General features: G+C 39.1%; 1 long non-coding RNA gene across 2 annotated transcripts in view; it reads left to right on the top strand.

Annotated features, from left to right (window-relative positions):
- LOC109522040 (uncharacterized) overlaps positions 1-22,163 on the top strand; it is a 104,551-nt gene that overhangs the window by 26,367 nt on the left and 56,021 nt on the right. Inside the window, exons 2-3 of one of the 2 annotated variants that reach the window (XR_002169490.1) lie at positions 18,054-18,150; positions 20,777-21,473. This is a non-coding gene — a long non-coding RNA (uncharacterized LOC109522040). Of the gene's footprint in view, positions 1-18,053; positions 18,151-20,776; positions 21,474-22,163 lie in introns of those variants that run through there. The other variant, XR_002169489.1, reaches the window with a different exon arrangement.

Raw genomic sequence — 22,163 nt, 5'->3', positions numbered from 1 at the left:
AAAAAACACTGATATGGAAAGTCAAAAAACAGAGGATAAGAAGCCTGTGATATGGTAATATTGTATACACACGACAACAGCAGAGCATGCGAAGCGGTTGACCATTTTGGTTGCTGTCTGCAGTGGAAGATTTAAGAACATACGGTTCTCCATCTCTACTTGTTGCTGACAGTGGAAGAGCAGAAAAAAAAAAAAAAAAAAAAAAAAAAACCTGACATTGAAAGACAAATAACAGAGGATAAGAAGCCTGTGATATGTTAATACAGTATACAAATGACAACAGCAGAGCATGCGAAGCGGTTGACCATTTTGGTTGCTGTCTGCAGTGGAAGATTTAAGAACATACGGTTCTCCATCTCTACTTGTTGCTGACAGTGGAAGAGCAGCAGATTTTTGCTGTGAAAGTCACATCTGCAGCTTCTGCAGCACTAACGCAACACTCTGATCAACCAGTTTGTTGCTGCTCTTGGGGGTTGTCAGAGCTCACAGGTAGGCGACACTGGGGACTACCAAGTCGTCTCAGGAAAGGTGCAGGAGTTGTAAACACAGAAACGCAAGGTTCGTGTTTTATTCACTCCGTGACCCGGATTGAAAAAGTATCCTACTTGGGCTTGCAAAATAGCGGTCCCGTGAGAGTGAAACGTAGAAATAACGATTTAAAAAGAAATAATTGGGGGGGAGGGGTACACTCAAAATCATTTCCGTGTGGACAAGGCCAAACGAAAAATGATGCAATAGCAATACATTGGGACAACCGTTTGCTGTTTGGAAATCAAAACTAAATATTGCCAATATGGATAAGCTAGAGTTTTTATGTATCAAAGTTATGTCTTTTTCCTGGTTAATCTTTTTTTTTTGCCTCATGAAGCAACTGTTTCTGGCCTTTTCACAAGCAATTTGAAATCCATTTTGCTTTTTGCTTTGCTCTGACGCCTTGTTCAACTTTAACCTTCTTAACGAAATATCAGTGGAAGTTAATTTTTTGCACCAACCACAAGCTACGTTTCTGTCATTGACCTCTGTTAAATGCTTTTAATGAATGCAACATGTTAGTTCAATACGTGATGAAAAGAACCATCCTCGAGGGCTTCTCAAATGCACATGCATCAGTTAATGGATGATTCGGCAGACTTTTTTACTTAAGGATACAGCCAGTTTAAAACTTTTTACAAGACTTAATGATTAGACAGAAAAGATGTTGGCAGGTTTATTTTGTTGTTGTTGTTGAATTTTTAAGCCCCAAATTGTTTTTATATCGTTTTGAGTTTGACCATAATTACTGAAAAAAAGGCCCAATTCAAGCTGTTTTGGTGACAGCATATCACACCTCAGCACCTTCGTTTGACTGAACATCAGTCATATGCATCTTTGCTTGTGATGACACTTTTCCCGCTAAGAAGACAGCAGTGAAATGAAAAGACGAAGATTATCGGATCAAGTATTGGTTCTATTGACTCATTTTGGTACTTTGCTCTTTCCTGCTCTGTTCTATTGTTCAAGTTGAGTTCTTAAAATATGTCATACTTTTACTTATATTGCACTTCAGAATGTATTTAAAAGCTACCTAAATTATTGCCTGTACAGGTAAACGTTTTATGATGTTGAGATTGTAGTGACTTGGAACAAATGATCAAAATGTGAATATTTTAAAGGACGGCCAAAATGAAGTTCAACCAGAAAAACAAAACAGATTGCGGCGAAACTTTGAGATACTATGGTGCATTGTGCATATTCCAGAACACTTAAGAATTCTTTAGCAGTGCTCAACTTCCACATCTGTATAAATAGAGTAGGTACCTATCCACCTTTTAGTTAATGCAGAAGAGATGTGGAACTAATTCCATGCAACACTTCAAGGAGGTACACATTGAGGTGGTCTGTTCAGGACGATGCCAATCAGATAACGTCCACACCGTGGTGAGGTGAACCATGATTGGGTGTTGATCCAATGCAGCTGGCTGCCTTGGATGACATCCACATTAAACCTCCACAGACACTGTCAAAGACGTATGACCTTTCTGCAACTGACCTCAATCGTAGACATGCACGCCTCGCTTGCAAGTGCAAAAGAAATGGAAATAGAAACACAGGCGTACGTTGTAAACCATTGCATTATCTTCTATATGTATACACACACACACACATACACACACACACGCAGTACATTGCCCACACTGGAGATTCTTTGTAAGAGGGTGAACACTGGGGACAGAATTAGATGCAGATGCCATCTGTGCGGTACATTCCTCTGGCAAACGATAGGCGCCCCTTTGCCACTCATGATCTCAGAGCCCGATGGCAGTCCGGCATGTACGGCAATGTTTTCCACATGCCTGTCGCATCTTTTATTCAAATGCGTGAAGAGAGTCAGAGAAGTGGTGAAGCAAATAGCACTCCACACATTTCATCCTTTATTGCCTCTCCGTATCGAAAAGGCATCACAGTTTAAATTAAGAGGAGACAGCTTCTTAACTGGCCTGGAAAATGTAATGTGACAAAGCAAACAGCTGACAATTAGGGACATTGCTAATGTTAATTTAACAATGTTTCTTGGCCTACTGCAACACGGTGATAATGAAGACCTTGCAGTTAATGAGGAGTAAAGCAGAATAATGAACACAGACAGTGAAAGTTGTTCGTCAATATCTTCCAATTACCCTCCTGAATCTCAAACTCCAACAATTGCTCGGACCTCTACTCTAAAAGATCATAAACACCGCTGGTCTTATTTTGAAAATTGACAATTAACAATTGTTAATAGCCCATAGTTGAGTGGTTCCGAAGTTGAGACTGAATTGGAGCAGGTGGGTAGCCAGTTGGTGATAGCTTTTTACATCGACAAACACATTAATGCACTTATAAATTTTTAGAACTATCTGTAATTGTGTTTTAAAAAATATATAACCAAAATGATTGGTAAGGGCTGACAAAGAAGGGAGAATTGTATGCTATCCGAGTGGAACAAGCCTGTGTAGGTTCTTTTGGACCACGCAGCGGAATGTTCGCAGATGGCCAAGGACACGTGTCAGGCTCAGCAGAATTAAAATGAACCCGGCTTGTGAGTTTAATCGTCTGAATCGTGTAAGCACCCAATTAAGAGTAATCAAATAAATATTACGTATCTTCAAAATCAAACACAATTATTCCAGGGTCTCAATAAAATGCCAGTGAGTTTGCCTGGATAATATTCTTTCTCTAATCTCTTATGTTGTATGTAGTTGTCATCAGATGAATCCAAGTGAATGTGGATTTTAAAAAAATCTAAAATGACAATTGCTGAATTTGCCTTCACAGTTCACAAGCCGTTTTGTCTCCTTTTGATAGAATTTTTCCTATTTTGGAGAAATTGCCATCAATGGACAAATGATTTTTTATTTATTTATTTTTGTCAAGTGCAAAATTACGATTGGTTGAGGGTGTTTTTTTTTTTTTTTGTGGGGTGGGGGTGTTTCCGAGGCCAAAGCTCAAAAGCACAGGTGTCAAATTCAAGGCGCGGGGGCCAGATCTGGCCCGCCACATAATTTTATGCGGCCCGCGAAAGCACCTCAAACATGTCAACTTCCATGATCCTATATAAAATGTCTACCAAATTTTTAAATTCGCATATGTAATAAAGAAGAGATACCAAAACCCTCATTACAATAGGTGAATAAACCGTTATTCTTGACTTCTTTATATGCCATAACGGCCCTCCAAGGGAAACTATAACTAAAATCAGGCCCGCGACAAAAATGAGTTTGACACCCCTGCTCTAAAGGACCAGATTCTGAAGCCTCCGACCAATCATCTTTCCAAAATAATGTCGACACAAAACACACGCGACCAAATCACTTCAGCTCAATCGCTCAGAAAGGAAGACAGAATTTTGCAGCAAGACAAACTTCAAAGCGTACTGTCGACTCCTGAAAATATTAACAAATGAGATCCGCTCTTTTTTTTTTATGGCGGCGTAATGAGTGGAGACTTCAGCCGAGCACTTCAAGCTGAGGAGGCGAAGGCGGCTGTCATCCTTTGTAGACTCTAACAATGGAGGTATAAGCAATACAAATGGGTTCTCGCTTTTAACAAGATGTTAGCCCGGGTATCACACAGAGCTTTTAATCGTCCGTAACATGCTCTGTGGGAAGATAAAGTGAGATAACAAGCAAAGTCTTGAAGCTGAAAAGATGTCTTGCAGAGAGTGTCACACCATGATCTCATTGGAAATATCGCATACTGGCTATTTTTTATTTTATTTTTTTTTTAGTTAATTTCCAGTATTTAAAACGTCATGATGTACAGTGTTGCATATTCTTTTTCTGTTGTGTAGAACATAGTCTTCTGTGTGACTTTAAAAGCTAAATGATGTATTATATTTCAAAGCCTTCTCAAATGGCATCGATTTAATTGTAAAGGTGCCAGACCTGTAAAAGCAAAATGTATTTTGAAATGTTTTGCTTGATGGTGGACTAGTGTTAGCTAACGCCAACACTGCGGTATTTTTAATTGTAACTATTTCAAGTTCGAAAAGCCAATGTCAGGGCATCACCATCCCAAGTTTTCTTTCCGCCAACGTCCGCTCCCTGCTTTGTTTTCCGCCTCGCACTGAAAATAAATTAATGGGCTTCTGCAATACTCAGCACTCAGTCTGTGAGTGGCACCCCATTGATTTCAAGGTGTACTCTTCGGCGTATATGGCTCTCTGAATAACCCTTTAAGGTGCAGGAAGAGTGCTCAGACGGTTCACCGCAAGCATGAAGCTCAGTCTGGATAAATATTTCAACACTTGGACTTTGCTTATTGATTAGGGCAGTAATTTCCACACATGCCACCCCTGGGAGACAGACACTAATGATGCTGGTTCCACCATGTCCAGCCAAGGCTTTCTCACAAAGATATCTTGTCAAATGTTATGTTAAAAACATTACCAGCCGTAGAAAGTGTTGCGATTGTTCCCCGCCTACGAGCACATTTTGGTTTCTTGAAACCTTTTCAGTCATCGTACATCTGCATGTGTTTGCCCACTTAAATGTGCATAACATTTCAGAAAGCCCATCTATAAATTGTCAAAGTTGTTTGCGCAATGTCGGATATTGATTGGATGTACGATATTGTGAGTTTGTTGCTCTGAGTTTGAAGGTTCAGAAACAGTCATGGCTTATTTGAATTTGTTTCAAATTTAAAATGGTAAATCACAATTGATGCTTAAAATGCTGTGCTCATAGTTAATACGACCAATTGGAATAAATAGTGTGTGCTTTTAATTGTCCAAGTAGAGCAGGGATTTGAGAGATTTTAAATAAATGGATAGATAATTGCACTATTGATACACGCGCACGATGGTGCCTGAGAGAGAACACACTTTGCAAGCCTACCACCAATTTCTTCAGCGAAGGTGCAAGTAAAATGGCATCAGAAATGAGATCTTGTGTTCTCGCAAATGACAGTCTGTTGAATTTACACATACTGCAGTCATCTATCCATCTGATTTGTGATCTGGTGTTTTGTCTCCTTCGGATATACATAGTAGAAAAAGGGAGACAAAACATATTAGCCTCCCTTAAGGTGAGGTGTGACCCATGAAATTTAATTAGCAATTATTAGTCAATTAATTATAAAATGTATGTTGATGTGATAGAATTTTTTTTCATATAATCAAACACACTGTCCCTTTCAATATTTGAAATTTCTGCTTTTACTCAATTTTTTTTCCCCCCAAGTTAAAAAACATTTAAGCCTTGGCAGATGTCTGTGGCCTCAAAATTGCTTTTGTTTATGATGATTTCTGGTCCCATCTTCCCAAACCATGTCAGAGGACAAATGAACACGGTGAAATGCATTCTTCTCACTCTGCACCGTTCGCTCTTAAACTGCAGCAGGTCATTCCCTTCCACTCCTATTGTCTCTGAGCCCGCGGCGTTGCCGGTGCTGATGCATTTGCCTGAAGCATTCCGATGGCTTGTCACTTTTCTTGCCTCTGGCAGGAGGAAGCACTTGAAATCCCAGTTGTTTGGATGTAGCGGATGCCTCCTCCTCTAAAAGCAAATTCGTATTGGATTTTGTGTGTCCCCCCACGGGCTCCATAAAGGGTAAAATATCTCATGAAGACACTAGCCACATGCTGCGAAATAGTGGCTTAATATATGTTGTTGTGTCTCACATCCTCTGGGGTGACGAGGTGATGAGAGCTTGTTTCCCACCTGTGGGGCCGCAGTATCAATTTGTGCTAACGCGAAGGCACGTCAGGCCTGCCTCAGCAGCGGGAGAGCTGAGAAAGGGAGTGCCGATGTGCTAATTACCTCGCCGTTAATGTGCGAGCTGACTTCCTCCCGTTCATCTCGGACCAGCGGCTCACACCATCAGCATAATGAGAACATAACTTTTTACTCTGAATACCTAAATATCTTCTTAAGTGATCGATAATGCACATCATCATAAATCACATCGGGGATTGCCAGATATTATTCCAAAAGTCAATACTGTGCACCGCCAAAGACTTTGGAGAGCCACTAATGGTGAGATATGGCCGCCTTTGGGGAGATATGAGGGATCCTCATGCATATGTATGCCGCAAAGTTTCTAACCCCCGAGCTGGAGTGTGGTAGCGGCTGGTGCTCGGCAGGCACTCTCGGGCCCGCTGCGTGGCATCGGGCCCAGCAGGAAGAGCCGTGTAACTGGTGTCTGGTGGCGAGATTGGCCACGCAAATACACCATTAATTCTTAATGCAATTAAGACGGTGTCGAGAAGAAAAATTAAGCGCCTTCTGATTTAGCAGACCCCCAAATTATTATTTTTTTGTCTTTTCTAATCGTGGCGGAATCCAAAAGGGCTGAACTGAAACTCTCAAATATATTGGAAGAAGAAAATCAAACATTTATGGGAATAAAGTTGAAGTGACAATATTACGAGTACTTTTGTTTCATTCTTATGAAAATCAAGTGGTAATATTACAAGCTTCAAGGTACATTTTAGCACAAGTGTGACAGAGATTAAAACAATCAGTTTTTTTATTACCAGTGCGATTGTGTAAAAATGTTTTTTTTTCTTTCCAGAGAAACAACTAAACAAATAAGTAAACATCATTTCTGCTGCTGGCTTTATTTGACTATCCACCTGAAGTGCTTTAATAAATGTTTAAAGCTATTACCCTACAGTTCGCCTTGGCCAAATATAACTGAACTGGACAATTGTGAAAAGTGAAAAAAAAATATTAATTCAGTCTGCAACTCCCACCTGCACATCAAACGATTGACCCTCAACTCACTGCAACATAAAAACTAAGTGTAACTGGTGTTCTGTCAGGAAACAAAATTTTGAGGTGAAACTTGTACTTCTATATTATTTTATACTGAACCACAAACAACATGGCAAGGAATGAGTGAATTTTCATGATCGCTGTAGCTATATTATTATGATACAAAGAGAAGAAGCAGGTGTAAAATAAAGCATAGCATGTCAATATTTCAGAGGCTCTTGGAAATGATCGCCACATTCATTGACTCTACTCAGGAAGTTTGTTGACAGAGACTCACCACGCTTCGCTTCTTTGCTGCATGTAGAAATGAAAGACGTGTGTGTGTGTGTGTGTGTGTGTGTGTGTGTGTGTATATATATATATATATATATATATATATTGTTAATGTTTTGACTTCGATTAGTTTGGGATCACAAAATACTGTATTGTACTCCTTTTTCAAATAGCATTTTGAATTTGCACCATTGAAGGGTTAGTGTACATTTTTTTTTTAAACTTATGTAGAGACATGATCTGGCTTTCTTTGGCAGAAACACATTCGAGCAGCTGCAATCATTACTTGTTCATTGGACTTGAACTGAGATTCTCCCACTGCAACTTCTCATGGCGTTGAATCATAGAAAATGGAAGGGGATACATTTGTACACATCAATAGTATGCTTTCAATTGTATTTCCCAAATGAATTTTTGCATCTTTTTTTCCCCCCCACTCACTCAAATTGCTGCTATTTGTAAATGTTTCTCAGGAAAAGGGATCATTCAATACCATATAATACCATAGTTTAAAGTTTATATTGAATAAGTTCATTTACCTAATAATACATTTCTTTTTACAATTTCCATTGCTTTATTCAGTCAGAATTTGAAACAGTTGCAAAGTAATATAAAATATGGTTGTTTTGACTTGCTCAATGCATAGAAATCACCGAGTTAATGTACAATGCAGTATTTTTAAAGAATGCAATTGCACTCTTGGTACATTTTATTGCTTTTTTGTTTACATGCTCTACAAATATCGAGTTCATGTAACATGTAACATGGATTTCATTTGTCCAAAGCAGCTGAATCAAGTGAGTTTTGCACTTTAGTATGCACATTGTATAGCAATGGACTTCGCAATGCAGCTGTGGAGCCACGTGCATATGCATTTGCAAGCTCGCATTCAAAATCTCAAAGGAATCATTTCCAACTTCTGATTGGACACCTGTCAGCCAGTGTGAATTGCCCGGCGTCGTCAAAATGTGGCTAATGATTGGTAAAAATTCCAGCCAATCACGCAGATTGACAAGAGGGCTCCATAAAGGAAAATAATTTGTGTCAGCTCTGCCACGGAGAAGGTGACGGCTGGCTAAATTAGCGTCTGTATGGATAATACTTTGATCCTGATTAGCGTATGAAAAGCATCAGCATTTTTGTGAGGAATGCTGACATCAAGCAGAACATCCTCCTCAGCGTGGTGAAAGTTTTCTACGTGCAAGTCATTTGTGGGTGTAAGAAAAATAAAATGTAACGAGTGCATGAGAGGGTGTTGTGTACAAGTGCTGTGTGAAGGTAGGTTCTGTTAGATGTGTGTGTGTGTGTGTGTGTGTGTGTGTGTGTGTGTGTGTGTGTGTGTGTGTGTGTGTGTGTGTGTGTGTGTGTGTGTTTTAACCTATGGTCCCAAAGGAGAGGTGGTGAATAACAGGGCCTTTTTGACAGGCCGGGACGTTGAGAGCTGTCAGCCCTCTTTGCAAGGCCGAGGATGAGCAGTAAGAAAGAACGAGAGTGGGAGAGGAATGAAGAAAGAAGACGGTGAAAGGAATGGAGAAAGGGGATGTAGCGAGAGGGTGCTTCGTGTGTTTGGACTAATAAGAGACCAGCGTTGCGCTTCTACTCTAGTAACAGGAGACAGTGGAATTCTCTGGACAGTTAGCACAGTGCTGCCTCTCAAAGATTTCCTGTCAGATGATGTCTATTGAGGAGCGAGCTCGTCGATAGCACAGGGAGGAAAAGAGCAATCGAGGGTGCGGGAGGAACAAAAAAAAAAAAAACCCACCTGGAATAACTACCTCTTCATGAAGCTTGAATTTATTATTTATGGGGTGGAGCACACATGATCTGTCTATCTTCAAATAAAGTCATCTTGAGGATAAGGAAGATGAAGCAATTAAAAGGATATTATGATGTTTGGCATAAAGAAGACAAGATGCACATGTTCGTGTGTCATCACTATCAGGTTATTGCTGCAGTGTCTTTTTATTCATGTATGTATTCATAAAATACACATTCAAAGAGAAATTTTAAACAGAACAAGCTTGAGCAGGAATGTTTAAGTGGAGATCTACAGTATATATTAAAAAAAAAAAACCTGGCATGAGGAGATGGAGTGAAGATGAAACATAACGCTGCTGTACAATTTTCACTGCTGTTCATCCAGCTAATGTGGTTTCATTATATTTTTATCTACAGCTATTGGTGTATATCTGAGTAAGGGCTGGCAAAGGTCCATTGACAAAAATCAATTACATGTACATGCTCGCTTTAAGTTTGCAGATAAGTGTGGGTTGACAATACATAAGGAGGATGAAACATGAATTTACTTCAGCATTTAAATGCCCCACTGAGTATATATGCCTTGCATTTAAAACACAAAAACACATCTTTATTTTATATATATATATATATATATATATATATATATATATACACACACACACAGTATATATAAGTGTGTGTGTGTCTCTCTCTCGCACTCTCTCTCTAACTTGGCTGTGATGCATCATGGCAATGCTGACCTTCAGCCTATAAGTTAAGCTCCATTCGATTTTAAGTTAACAGTATCCTGTTATGTAAATGAAGCCAAGTCTCAAATATCACATATAGCACAAATTGTGGATGGCAGTGATCTGTGGTGACTCTTACATTTTAATTGAGGCATTACTGGGAAACATAAATGACTTAAGAGAGCCACCAGCTCACAGAAGTAAGAGTGATGTTATTAAATTCAAAAAAGTAAAATGTCAGTATTACCATACCTTGCTAATTGGGTGCTTTTCCACCAGTTTTAAAATGTGGTATTCTTGCAAAATAAATGGTCTGCTTGTCAGTGTGTCAATCGAGTACAAATATCATTTAGGTGTTGTTAAAATGAGAGAAAAAATAGTGCAGTGGTGAGATTGGGCTGATTTTTTTTTTTTTTTTATGAATTTATTTATTTTTGATTCGGTGCAGTCATAGTCATTTATAGTCAACTTCCCTTCCAGGCTGCACAGACAAATGCATTTCATCTAATTAGCCACGGTTGCTCCAGTACATGTGTGGCTGGGTATGTGAAAAGACCACATTAGGTAGCTTCGGTAGACTGTAGCTGTTGGCAGAAAGTGTCAACATGACACTTGATTAATTTGCGTAAGAGTTAATCTGATCTGCAGATTAAATAATAGTGCCTCCGTTTTGACAGTGTGCCTTCACTCATAACCCCATCAGATTTACTTTTTAAGTATGAGTGATGCCCCCAAAGACGGTATGATATATATATATATATATATATATATATATATATATATATATATAAAATGTGTGCTTTGCAATTGTTTGGCAACCAATTCAGTGTGGACCCTGCTGTAAATGTGAAAGAAAATGGATGGTGACTTGTTTGAAACTAGAATAACTTTTTTGCATTTTCATGAATATGATAACAAAAAGAACAAATTGGAGGTCTACCAGGGTGTTTAACATTTCAGTTTCAAAAATGCATTTCGCTGTCTTTTTATTAAACTCTCAACATCTATACAACTGAAGGTCTCCAGTTTGGTACCAGTGCACAGTAATCCTCGGCTTCCTATCAGAATGTGTGGGAGTGTGTGTCTCTTTCTATTAAATTCTTTAAGAGGGGGTTAATACAATTTAGCCTAGATTGCCTGTGGATGTGTTTATTTGGGGATCGTTGTCAGCCTGCAGGCTTTGGCGCACTCTCTCACCCCTCTGTTAAGTGGGAAGATGTAGTGTAGACTTCCCGGGCAGCGCCATCATTTTCCTCCCACGGTATCTCTCTTTAATAAGTGCACGGAAATGAAAGAGGGCTTGATGCATTATGAATTTGTTTCTACATATCACCCTCAGCCCTCGGTTCTCATTTCATCAGTTTTTACGCATGCATCATGGCGGAGTCCAAATTTCGTTGCACACTAAATCTGTTCTGTCAAGTGCATTCAGTAGTAGTTGCCAGAAAGGGACAACAGAGATGTGGCTCTGGTCTACTGCTTGGTGTCATGTTTAAGCACTACCAGCCTCATTTGTCGTATACTTCCCCTTTTGCATTCCTTATGCAAAAAAAAAAAAAAATAACCAAAGGTGGGCATTCCATGACTACAAAGGCAAGGTCCGTCAGTCCCTCATTTACGAACTCCCATTTTGCAAATGACGAATGCTGAAAATGTTGAAACCCTGACTGACGAAACGCCGCCAGATATTTTTTTTTTTCTTCTCCCAGCCAAATCGTCACTAACCTCAATCTGTCAGTACAGACAAAAGGTCAGTCCATAAGTGACGGACTACCGTTTCGCTGACGACTGACGGAAACACGTGCCGTGTGTCTCGCGTGTGTTTGTTCGCTGGGTGACGACAGTAGGATTGCTTTGATCAAGTTAAAAGAAAAATCACAAATCTCATCTAAAACTCTCCAAATTTGCGTGAGTCTTATTCTGCTGTTCATAGCAAGAAAAGTGAGACAAATATCTCATGTTTGTTTGTTGTACAACATCTTGGGACATTTTTAATTACTCTATGCAGATCAGTGACTGCTTCATGGCGCTAACAATCCTAATTCTAGAATTGGCAACAAATTCTATTCTCCCTCACCCTCCTCATACATACAGTATGATTCGGTTTTATGTGAGAGCCATGCATTATTCAATGAGAAAAGATGAAAAATATCCAAATGAATGATAAAATGTGGTTTTTATTTGGGTTGTGTATCATTAAGTAATGGGATCTTAAGTTGCTCATGTCCCATCTGATATTTTCTGGCTGATGACATCTGATATTTTGGATCCTGCTAAAATAAACAAATCATGACCAATACATAATAATTAACAGGGTTCACTGTGACTCTTGTTCTGCTACACCCGGGCCACGGGCATTGTTGCAAGAATAGTTGTATACATATTTCCCAGACTCATATAATCTCAGAATGGTTGTTCATCTCTGTGTGCCCTGCGATTGGCTGGCAACCAGTTCAGGGTTTCCCCCGCCTACTGCCCGAAGACAGCTGGGATAGGCTCCAGCACCCCCCGCGACCCTTGTGAGAATAAGCGGATCGGAAAATGGATGGATATAATCTCAGATATATGGTCATGAAAATATTCATTAAAAAAAAAAATTCCATTTGGTGCTTTTGTATGATAACCTGGCTGGGACCGTGTACCACCATGTATCAGTCATCAAATATATTCTAGTGGCAGATGCCTTGGTATTTGTATTATTTTATGATTTTCATCTGACATTTTATGAACTGACGTAACCTACGGCTCTGTGCCTCTGCCATTTTTGTTCTGCCTCAAGTTGTTGAGGAAGTAGTTGTGTGGCGTATAATGAAGTTTATATTTAGCTGTAGCTTTACTTGTTTGAATGTGACCTACTGTCAAAACAAATGAAGTCCTTTTTTCCCCCAACTGTAGTGACAATTGTGTGTGTGTGTGTGTGTGTGTGTGTGTGTGTGTGTGTGTTATTTAACATTCAGTATCAGATTTTAGTACTGTCTAAATGCTGTACCAAATCGACCAGAGAGCTTCAACAATGATTTTATTTTGTTTTAGATTCTCACAAACGTACAATGATCACTGGTGAATCTATTTCGAGCATTGTGGGGTAAGCATCACTTTCTGACAACGTTTTTATTATTCACACTATGCATGATATATTTAAGACAGAGCGATTATTCCATTTTTAGGAGTAATATCGCAAATATGTGCCTGAGTTCCTGTGCCTATTCTATTGGGGAAAAGAGGGGGGAGGGGGGTTCAGCCCCAAGGTTATGGATCAATTCCACCACCTGAGACAAATGATTGTGCAATACCACAAATTCTGCTTCGCAACAAATCTGGGATAACATTCTATTTTGGTGCATTAATCATAATTATTTTTGTCTATTTCAATTGTGATTTGTAAAATGAATAAATATATCACAAATTACAATTAGATGGGGGCAGCACGGTGGACTCGTGGATTTATCTCCTGCTACTCTGGCTTCCTCCCACATTCCAGAAACATGTTAGCCTATTCCAAGACTCTAAATTGCCTATCAGGTACAATGTGTAAACAAAAAGTTGTTGGTTGGAATGAGACTGTGATTTAGGTTCTATATTTTGAAAATTATATTGAAAAAAGCCACCATAATTGATGTCTAGATTTTTTTTTTTATTTCTGATCGACAAATGCAATCCTCTTCAATTCATAATTCTTGTCAATGCTGCCCACAACCACAAACATAATGAGCAGTATCGAAATAATTTGAAACTTACAAAAGCCCTAATTGATAAAATAGATCAATCAATAAATACTGAACAATCAATGAGTACTAAAAATAAACTTTGAAAATCAAGGAGTGGTTTCAATTTGGGTCAACTGTCAGTTTTTTTTAAACTAAGTCATGAAATTGGCTCAGACAAAAATAAAGATGTCCGCATTTGCTTAATATTTAGGTGCACAACCTTTTGAGCCTAGTGGTGCAAAAAAAAAAAAAAAAACGTCCGCTCAACTCATCGGGTGTGCAGGCATTCAAATATTTGGTTATCCATAAGCTGGATAGGAGATAAGTAAACCACTTAGAAGCTTTGGGAAAGTGTCGTACTGATGTTGAGCAATGAAGAAATGTCTAGAAACTGCCGAGACATTTTCAGGTGTGGAGCTTCTTCTTCAATGTACGCCTCCTCTTTTCATGTGGAACACCACTGTTTTCACCACAAAGCCAAAAAAGACAGTGACAAGCAATGTCTGCTGGCATGTCGTCTTGTACTCACCACAATGTTATCATCTGGCCACAGTTTTCCCACCATTTGAAGAAAATCACAGTCTGATCTTTGAGTGCACACTGGGCAATGAGACAGCTGTTGGGAGTCTCACCACCTGGCGAGCAGCTTTGAAAAACACTTGGAGGATTAAATTATTCATTTCGGATGGTACCATTTTTCCAGCTTGCCTGGCTCTTCCAGATTTGTTTTGCATTTCCCAGTTCCATAGCCCATCAGGGTGATAATTATTTCTTTCTTCTTTTTTTTTTTTTTTTTTTTAATAAAACATAAAATAAAATTAAATATTGCACAGTTCCATCATTCAAACAAAATAACACAATGATCGTCACTCTTATACCGCTAATTCCATGCACGCTGGCACGTGAAGCAAGAGCAGATCGATAAAGATTATCAGAATGATAAAGATGTTCAAGAACTGTCATGAAACAAGTTAATTGCCGTTTTCCTCATTTCTGCCAGACAAGCCAGATCTTAAAATAAATTATGTGTGCTTACCTTGCAACTGTCAAGGCTTCTGTAAAATATAGGCAGGATCGTCTGCTTAAAAGACAGAAAAAAAAAAGTCTGTTTGACTTTGACTTCAGCTACAACACTTTGTAGATAAACTATGCTTCAGGTTTGAGGCTACAAAAAAAAAAAAAAAAAGCAATTTAGATTTTATTAAAAAATATCGGTGATTGACAGGAAATTAAAGTGGGCCTGGACTGGACCGGCTGTCAGGCGGATCTGAGAGAAGGAAAACTATTATTCTGATGTTGAATATGTTTGCTTGTTTGAAAGTCTCCCCGTCACTGACTTTTAATTTCCTTGTCAGACTGGATTGCTTTTGACCACAATTGTACGTTTGACAAAGTCTGCGGTAAATAGTTGAATTTGTACAACACAAAAATAATTTCCCACAGCACCACGAAGAGAGAAACAACATATCGTTCTTGAAATCCTGTGGGGTTATCAACCAAATCTGTCAAATGAAGTTTGCTCATGAGAGAGCTTAATTAATATACTGTAGCGTGCTCCACATATTTAATTACCTGTAGATTGTAAAATCATCATTTAAAAAGAGCATAAAATCACATTTCCAGAGACTTTCCACAGATCAAATTGAAAATTGTGGAGGTTTATTTCGATGCCATGATCTATTTAAAAGGTTTCATTTTCCTGAGGGATTTAGAAAGATTTACTCACCTGTCAAGAAAAAAAAAAGTTTATTTTGGTGTTTGTGGCAATTTGTTTGTTTCTGGTTAAAACCACATTTTACCAAAACTCAACCAACCATCGAACAATAAACTGAGTTTTTAACTTGTTTAGAGGGTTCAGCTTTGACACTGGTCTCATAAGACAAGAAATATGGAATTGCTTTTATTCCTTTATGCTTCTGTATTTCAGATATTTCACAGTACATGCATCTTATTATGAAACAAGGGCCTCAGTGGCCACAATGTATGACCGATTTTCCAAAACAAGCTACACTTGTAAACTTTCTGCATGAAATATACGACCAACGACACATCTACGCGTGGAGCGCAGAATCTGTCTGCCTGTGCCCCAATCAAATCTGCCCAAATTATGCCACACTACCTGTGCCAATACTTGGATGTGGTTCTAGCAGTCATTTAGATGTTTTTCAACCACCAAATCGACAGGTTGTGCTGGGTGCATTTCAAAGGAAACACACTCAGTACGCCAGAATGCTCAATATGATACAGAGCAGGAGTCGTCCATATTCTCACACGTGAAATGTGGGTTGATACAAAAATCAGGATGCACCAGTTTGTATGCGCTAGCGCAGATGTGCCCTCTACAAATATAGAACCCAGAGAGTTCCTTCGAAATCAAAATCAGCATAAAGTTGAGATATCAACTTTTCATGGGATGGTGTCAATATTCAATGATTATGTTCCTGATAGGTGAGGCTTCGATAAATATATATTATTTAGCTTCAAGGGTGCGTAGATTGGTTCCATTTAAAGTGTATGTTATGTGTCATATTTAGTCATGTTTAAAATCAATGTTTTGAAGACCACCTATCCTTCAGGCCCAATTTTTTTACGACTAGCTTTGACGAATACGATGCAACGCGGAGTAGGATTTGAATTTATCTGACAGGCTGCATTGAGATTGACCACCATCCGCTGCTGTTAATATTCCCAGTGCCCCAGATTTGTCATAGATAGTGTCTCCGATGCAGCTCCGGGCTACTTCAGTGTGGCACAAATTAATTATGTGTTATATTTAGACATATCGACCGATTCAAGGAACAAGAAGAGGAAAGACAGAGTCCCAGTATACCAAGATAAAGCGCAACTCAAAAAAAAAAAAAAAACGAACTATGGTTCAGTTAACCTTGTGTGATCCGTGATGCTCTTGGCAGGCCTGGACAGGTCTCCACTTGGGCTAATTAAGTTAGACTTTCATAAATGGAGTCAGACTGCACCTCTTGGTTGCTATAAGTGAATCATGAGCTTACTGTGACTGCCAACAAGTCTTTCAAAATCAGATGGGACAGAAGGCACCATGGATTTAAATATCCTTGCAAAGTTTCCAGTTTGGGAGAGGAGGGGAGAAAAAAAATCAACTTGTCACATCTGCTCCCAGAAGAGCTCAGTAGGATTTACCATTAATACAAGTGGTTTGTGAACAGTGCGAATGGCAGCCATCCGGGCTGTGTAATCTACTTCCACGACGCCACAGATGGCTTAACGTTATTCCAAAGAGGAAGTGGGTGACAGAGCCCACATGATCATTACAAATGGGAGTTTGGGTCCATTTGGGGAATTTGGCAAGGTGATGCATAGGATTGTTGAAGTTGGTGGTGAGCTATAACAAGGGATATAATTCATCATAAAATGGAAGATCTGTGCTTTATTTAGTCTCTGCGCTGCACAGCACCCCTGCTGGAAAATGAGACTGGTACATGTTTGGGAAGTGTTCCTTTTTGTTTTGAAAATCTCATACAGCATCGCTTGCTTTACCTTTCAGCATTTCACAACACTTTTTTGTGATGTTAGCTACTTGATAAAGTAACCATCAGCATTAGCTTGTCACCGTAGATCGGCCATAAAATTTGGGAGAAATATTTCACTCATCGAAAAGGAAAACAAATATGACAAGAATAATTTAGCACAATTACAATAATGTTGATATTATGAGAAACAATATTGGTAAATTAAGTATGATTCCAACAATGATGCATTTCGAAAATGTAGTTACAATTATATGAACACAAGTATCTTCCTGTGGTGAGAACTGACGATGATACCAAATTAGACTTCACTGTAACTCAATTTTTAGACATTAACACCACCATTTGTATTCATGTGGATTTATTTTCTTTTTATTGTGAAATGCAGTTTTTCCCCTTTTCTATGGCTGATCAAGAAATAATCAAACAAAACAATTTGGGGATTAAACATATTGGATGGTCAAGATTCCAAGACGGCCTTTTTCTCTTCTCGCATCACTCTGCATAATTATCTTTCTATTTTTTTTTTTTTTACTCCAAGTAGCCATAATATGTCTCATATTTTATAATGTTGTAAACCTCTGACTTGAACTATTCCATGCACAATAAAATATAAAATGTTGGCAATATTTTCTGGATCACAATGTGTGCTATAATAAATGACGATAATCAGTCTGGGGCTATGTCGCTGAGTGGAACCTGATTTCATGGCCTATTATCCACTCAGAATGTAATTAATTTTGACAGATGTGACAAGGATCTGAAGTGGACCCCATTGATTTCAAATGGTGTCACTAATGTCACCCGGTATCACTCTCACTAACACACATTTTCTTTCTCTGCCAGGAGATGCAACCAGAACTGTTGGTAAAATGCAGACTGTCACCTCGATTGTCCACCCTGCCGTCATCTACCGTATGTGATGTCTCAACAAATCAAAAACGTGAGTACATAATATTATCTTAACACCAACAAATCAACTTGGATAAATTATACAAACAACCCATATAATCTTTCAAATAGATGCAGGGTACCAATTTGCAGCCACTTTAATTGGGTACATTTTAATCAAAGAGAACCTTAATTCGAAAGCTACTCATATAAATGGAGTCAACTTGACCTCACTTTTATTACGTTCCATATCTACATTACCCATTACAATTGAGGTAGATTTTAAGGAATAAAAATGACATAAATTAATAACTATTACTCAAAATTAATAGAATGGGGAATGGGTTTTTACTTATGATTAAGAGTTCTTCAACAGTCTTCTCACTCACCTTCTGATGACACAACATCGTGAGAAACACAGCACAGAGGTCCAGGGTTTGATTCTGGACTCCAGCCTTCCTGTGCGGAGTTTGCATGTTTTCCCCATGCCAACATGGGTTTTCTCTGGGTTCCTCCCGCATTCCAAAATCATGCACCGTCATTTGAATGGATACTCTAAATAGTCCCTAGGTGTGATAGTGAGCACGAATGGTTGTTCATCTATGTGTGCCCTGATTGGCTGGCAACAAATTCAGGGTGTCCCCCGCCTTCTGCCGGAAGATGGCTGAGAAAGGCTCCAACACTCCCATGACCCTTGTGAGGATAAGCGAATAAGAAAATGGATATTTGGATGGATGGATATTTACCACTTACCAAAATTGTTTTTGACACTGTGTATGTCGTCCATAATATCTAATTTGCAAAAGACAACTGTAAGCAGCGCACAACTTTCCTCCCGTGTGAACTTTTTCTAAAACATCTTTGAAGCTCTTCCGGTGTCCGGTTGTTAAATGCTTTGGCCAACAATACAATAATATACAGTATATTCTTTCTGGTAGCAGTTTGACTTTAAAGTCTCCTAATAAGTGGGAATAATAATGTGAGCTGGGAATTGTTGCACCAAATCAGCAAAATATAGAGAAAACGTTTTATCAGTGGTTTAATTGACAAAACTTTTGCAATGTTTCTCAATGCACTGGCACCCAATTTAAACAACACAAAGTTGTGCTGTTAGTGGAGTTTCTGAGCGTTTCCATGAACCGTTATTATTTTCATTCAGAGAAAGATCAATTAATTCAAAATGGAACAGAAAGTCAGCCAAGACTCTAACTTCGCCAGAGACTTTGAAATCCATATGGGTGTTCTTATTGCAGTCTGTAAACTGGCACAGATTAGTCAACATATTCATCACAGAGGGTTTTTGCTGTCGATTGCAGTGCTTATCCAATGTGATTAATGTTGCGCTTGTGTAGCTACCAAAGCAAACACTGGCTGGCATTTTGAAAAGGTTTACTGCTTCCTCTGGGAATGTCCATCCATCCGTTATCTGAACCGCTTTATCCTCATGAGGGTCACGAGCGTGCTGGAACCGATCCCAGCTGTCATCGGGCAGTAGGCTGGGTACAGCCTAAACTGATTGCCAGCCAATCGCAGGGCACACACAAACGAACAACCATTCGCGCTCACAATCACACCGAGAGACAATTTAGAGTATTCAATTAACACAGACACTCACACTCACAGTGAGACTGAGGGACAATACAGAGTGTTCAATTTACCTAGCATGCATGTTTGTGAAATGTGGGAGGAGACTGGAGTACCCGGAGAAAACCCACGCAGGCACAGGCAGAACATGCAAATTCCACACAGGAAGGTCGGAGCTGAAATTAAACCCTGCACCTCTGCGCTGTGTAGCGGACATGCTAACTTGTCATTCACTACCCTACTGTGTGTTTACAGTTGTTGTATTCATAATTAGCAGATGAAGCCCACGTGGTCATAAATGAACCTTAAAGTTGTGCAATGGCAGTGAATTATTGAAATATTCTTTCAGAATTCAAATGTGAGAAATTGCCCAAATAAATGGTGTAAAATGTGAAGTGGTTCTAAATGTCATTTTCACGTTTTAATGGCGCATAAGATTCATGTACGATGTTTGGATTTGAACTTTACATCACTTGCAAGTGGAGCTCTTCTTGCAATTCCTGATAAACGTAATTTACGCATGGGGATCTCCGACATGGACTCAAGCGACTTTGTTTTGTTTCCGCCATGTAGCCCGCCGCCAGAATTTGAAGGGAATGAGGGCAGCCGCTTTGTTTGCATGGGATGCGGCCATCTACAAAAACTCCACCCATGTGCACAGTTGCATATTTTCACTTTGCATTAGACTTTCACTGGGCACGAAAATAGAGCCTTGAGTTTCAAAATTTGGTGAATAAAGATAATTATATTCCGTAGGTGAATAGGTTAAAAAGTTAAAAAGATCATCTAATGAGAGAAGATTAGGTGGAGGAATTGTGAGAATCCAGTCATGCCGAGTCACAGGACAGTACACTTTGTGGCAGTTTCAAAATTTGGTGAATAAAGATAATTATATTCAGTGGGCATGTATATGTGTGGGTGAATAGTTAAAAAGATCATCGAATGAGAGAAGGTTAGGTGGAGGAATTGTGAGAATCCAGTCATGCCGAGTCACAGTACAGTACAGTACACTTTGTGGAGAAGGCATACATTCCATCTAGTTTGTAATCTAGTAAAAATCAATTCATCTTCTACCTCATTTGTCTGTATTTCAGTGTGTGTTCATGAATTCCCCGCATGGTGCCTGTTAGCATTGGACACCAGGAATTCCCAGAGGCCAGGTTCTGCTCTCCATCCTAACAGTGCGGTGCAGGTTTTTCCTCTCTGAAAGAAAGCGAGAAAGAAGGCCCGTTCAGGAGGTCAGCTCCGAGCTGTTGACATTGCTCACTGCTTGCCTGTGGTTCTGGGCAGAGGCTCATTATCACAGGGTCTTCTTGGAAGAAAGTGGGCTTTGTTAGGATGCAGCTGTACGTGCTGAGGCTGTGAAGGCAGAAGGAACGACTAGATAAAGTGAAACTTACTCTCTGGTCCGCCACAGTTGACGCTAAGGGGCCAGTTGGCTAGAGTATTATGGTCTGCTATTGTGTTTCACAAAATGTATTCTTGCCAGTTTGTGTCTGTGCTGTGTGACCTATGAATCCTGTACAGTTCATGAACAGTGACAGTAATCTGTGTCACGGCTGTTGTTTGTTGTGATTACCCGTAGACCCTTGTTTGGTATTTGTCATATTGTGCATGCAGTATATTAGTTAACTTTTATTGCCTTACACATTCAGCATTTATAAATTACCGGTACCTCAATAATAGGTACCAAACCGATTTGTCAGTATTTGGTGGTGGGGGAATGTGGCTCATGTTGAGCTCGGCTTTCTTAGCTTTCACACTGGCAGTTGTAACAGGTCACTAAAACTTGCATTGTTTAAAAAAAAAAAAAACAAGCAAAAATAATTCCCTTTTTACATGGTCTGGGGCATCTTCTTTGGTCTGCATCAGGGTTCAGAGTAACATGTTCACATTTGACTAAATGATCCCACAGTGTTGGTTTTAATTGAAGCAAATTTTAGTCTAATCGGCGGCCTATCCGCGGACCACGGCGTGTTGGCCGGCCTGGCTGCGTCGGCTAGTGCTCCTCGCGATGGCGATGTTGCTGGCGTGAACTATTTAAAATCGCTATTCATCTCTCCTTTTATTATTTATAATTTTATCTGTGGTTTTACTGTTCTTGTTTTGGTTGTAAAGTGTCCTTGAGTGTTTTGAAAGGCGCTTAGAAATGAAATGTATTATTATTATTATTATTATTAATCTTTCAGGCATATAGGAGGGTATGGAGATAGAAATCTTGGTGCCCAACCAAAGTGGGAGCGATTGTAGCTAAAACAGTTGAGTTAAAAAAAAAAAAAAAAGTGTTCTCCTATATTGTACAAACTGATTTATTGTACAAGAAGAAGATACTGCCTCTTCTTCTTGGTATTAAGAAGATTAATTCATGAGCCATAAAGTTTCACACAATTGATCCCCACTGATAACATGAGACAAAAAAAAAAAATGTAATGCAAAATGTTACTGAATGCCAATGTTTTTTTTTCTTTAATCTACAGCGAT

This window comes from Hippocampus comes, unplaced genomic scaffold (assembly GCF_001891065.2).
Source record: "Hippocampus comes isolate QL1 unplaced genomic scaffold, H_comes_QL1_v1.1 scaffold151, whole genome shotgun sequence".
NCBI lineage: Eukaryota > Metazoa > Chordata > Actinopteri > Syngnathiformes > Syngnathidae > Hippocampus > Hippocampus comes.
The sequence above is the reverse complement of the archived record's forward strand: the minus strand, read 5'-3'. Positions and strand labels throughout refer to the sequence as shown.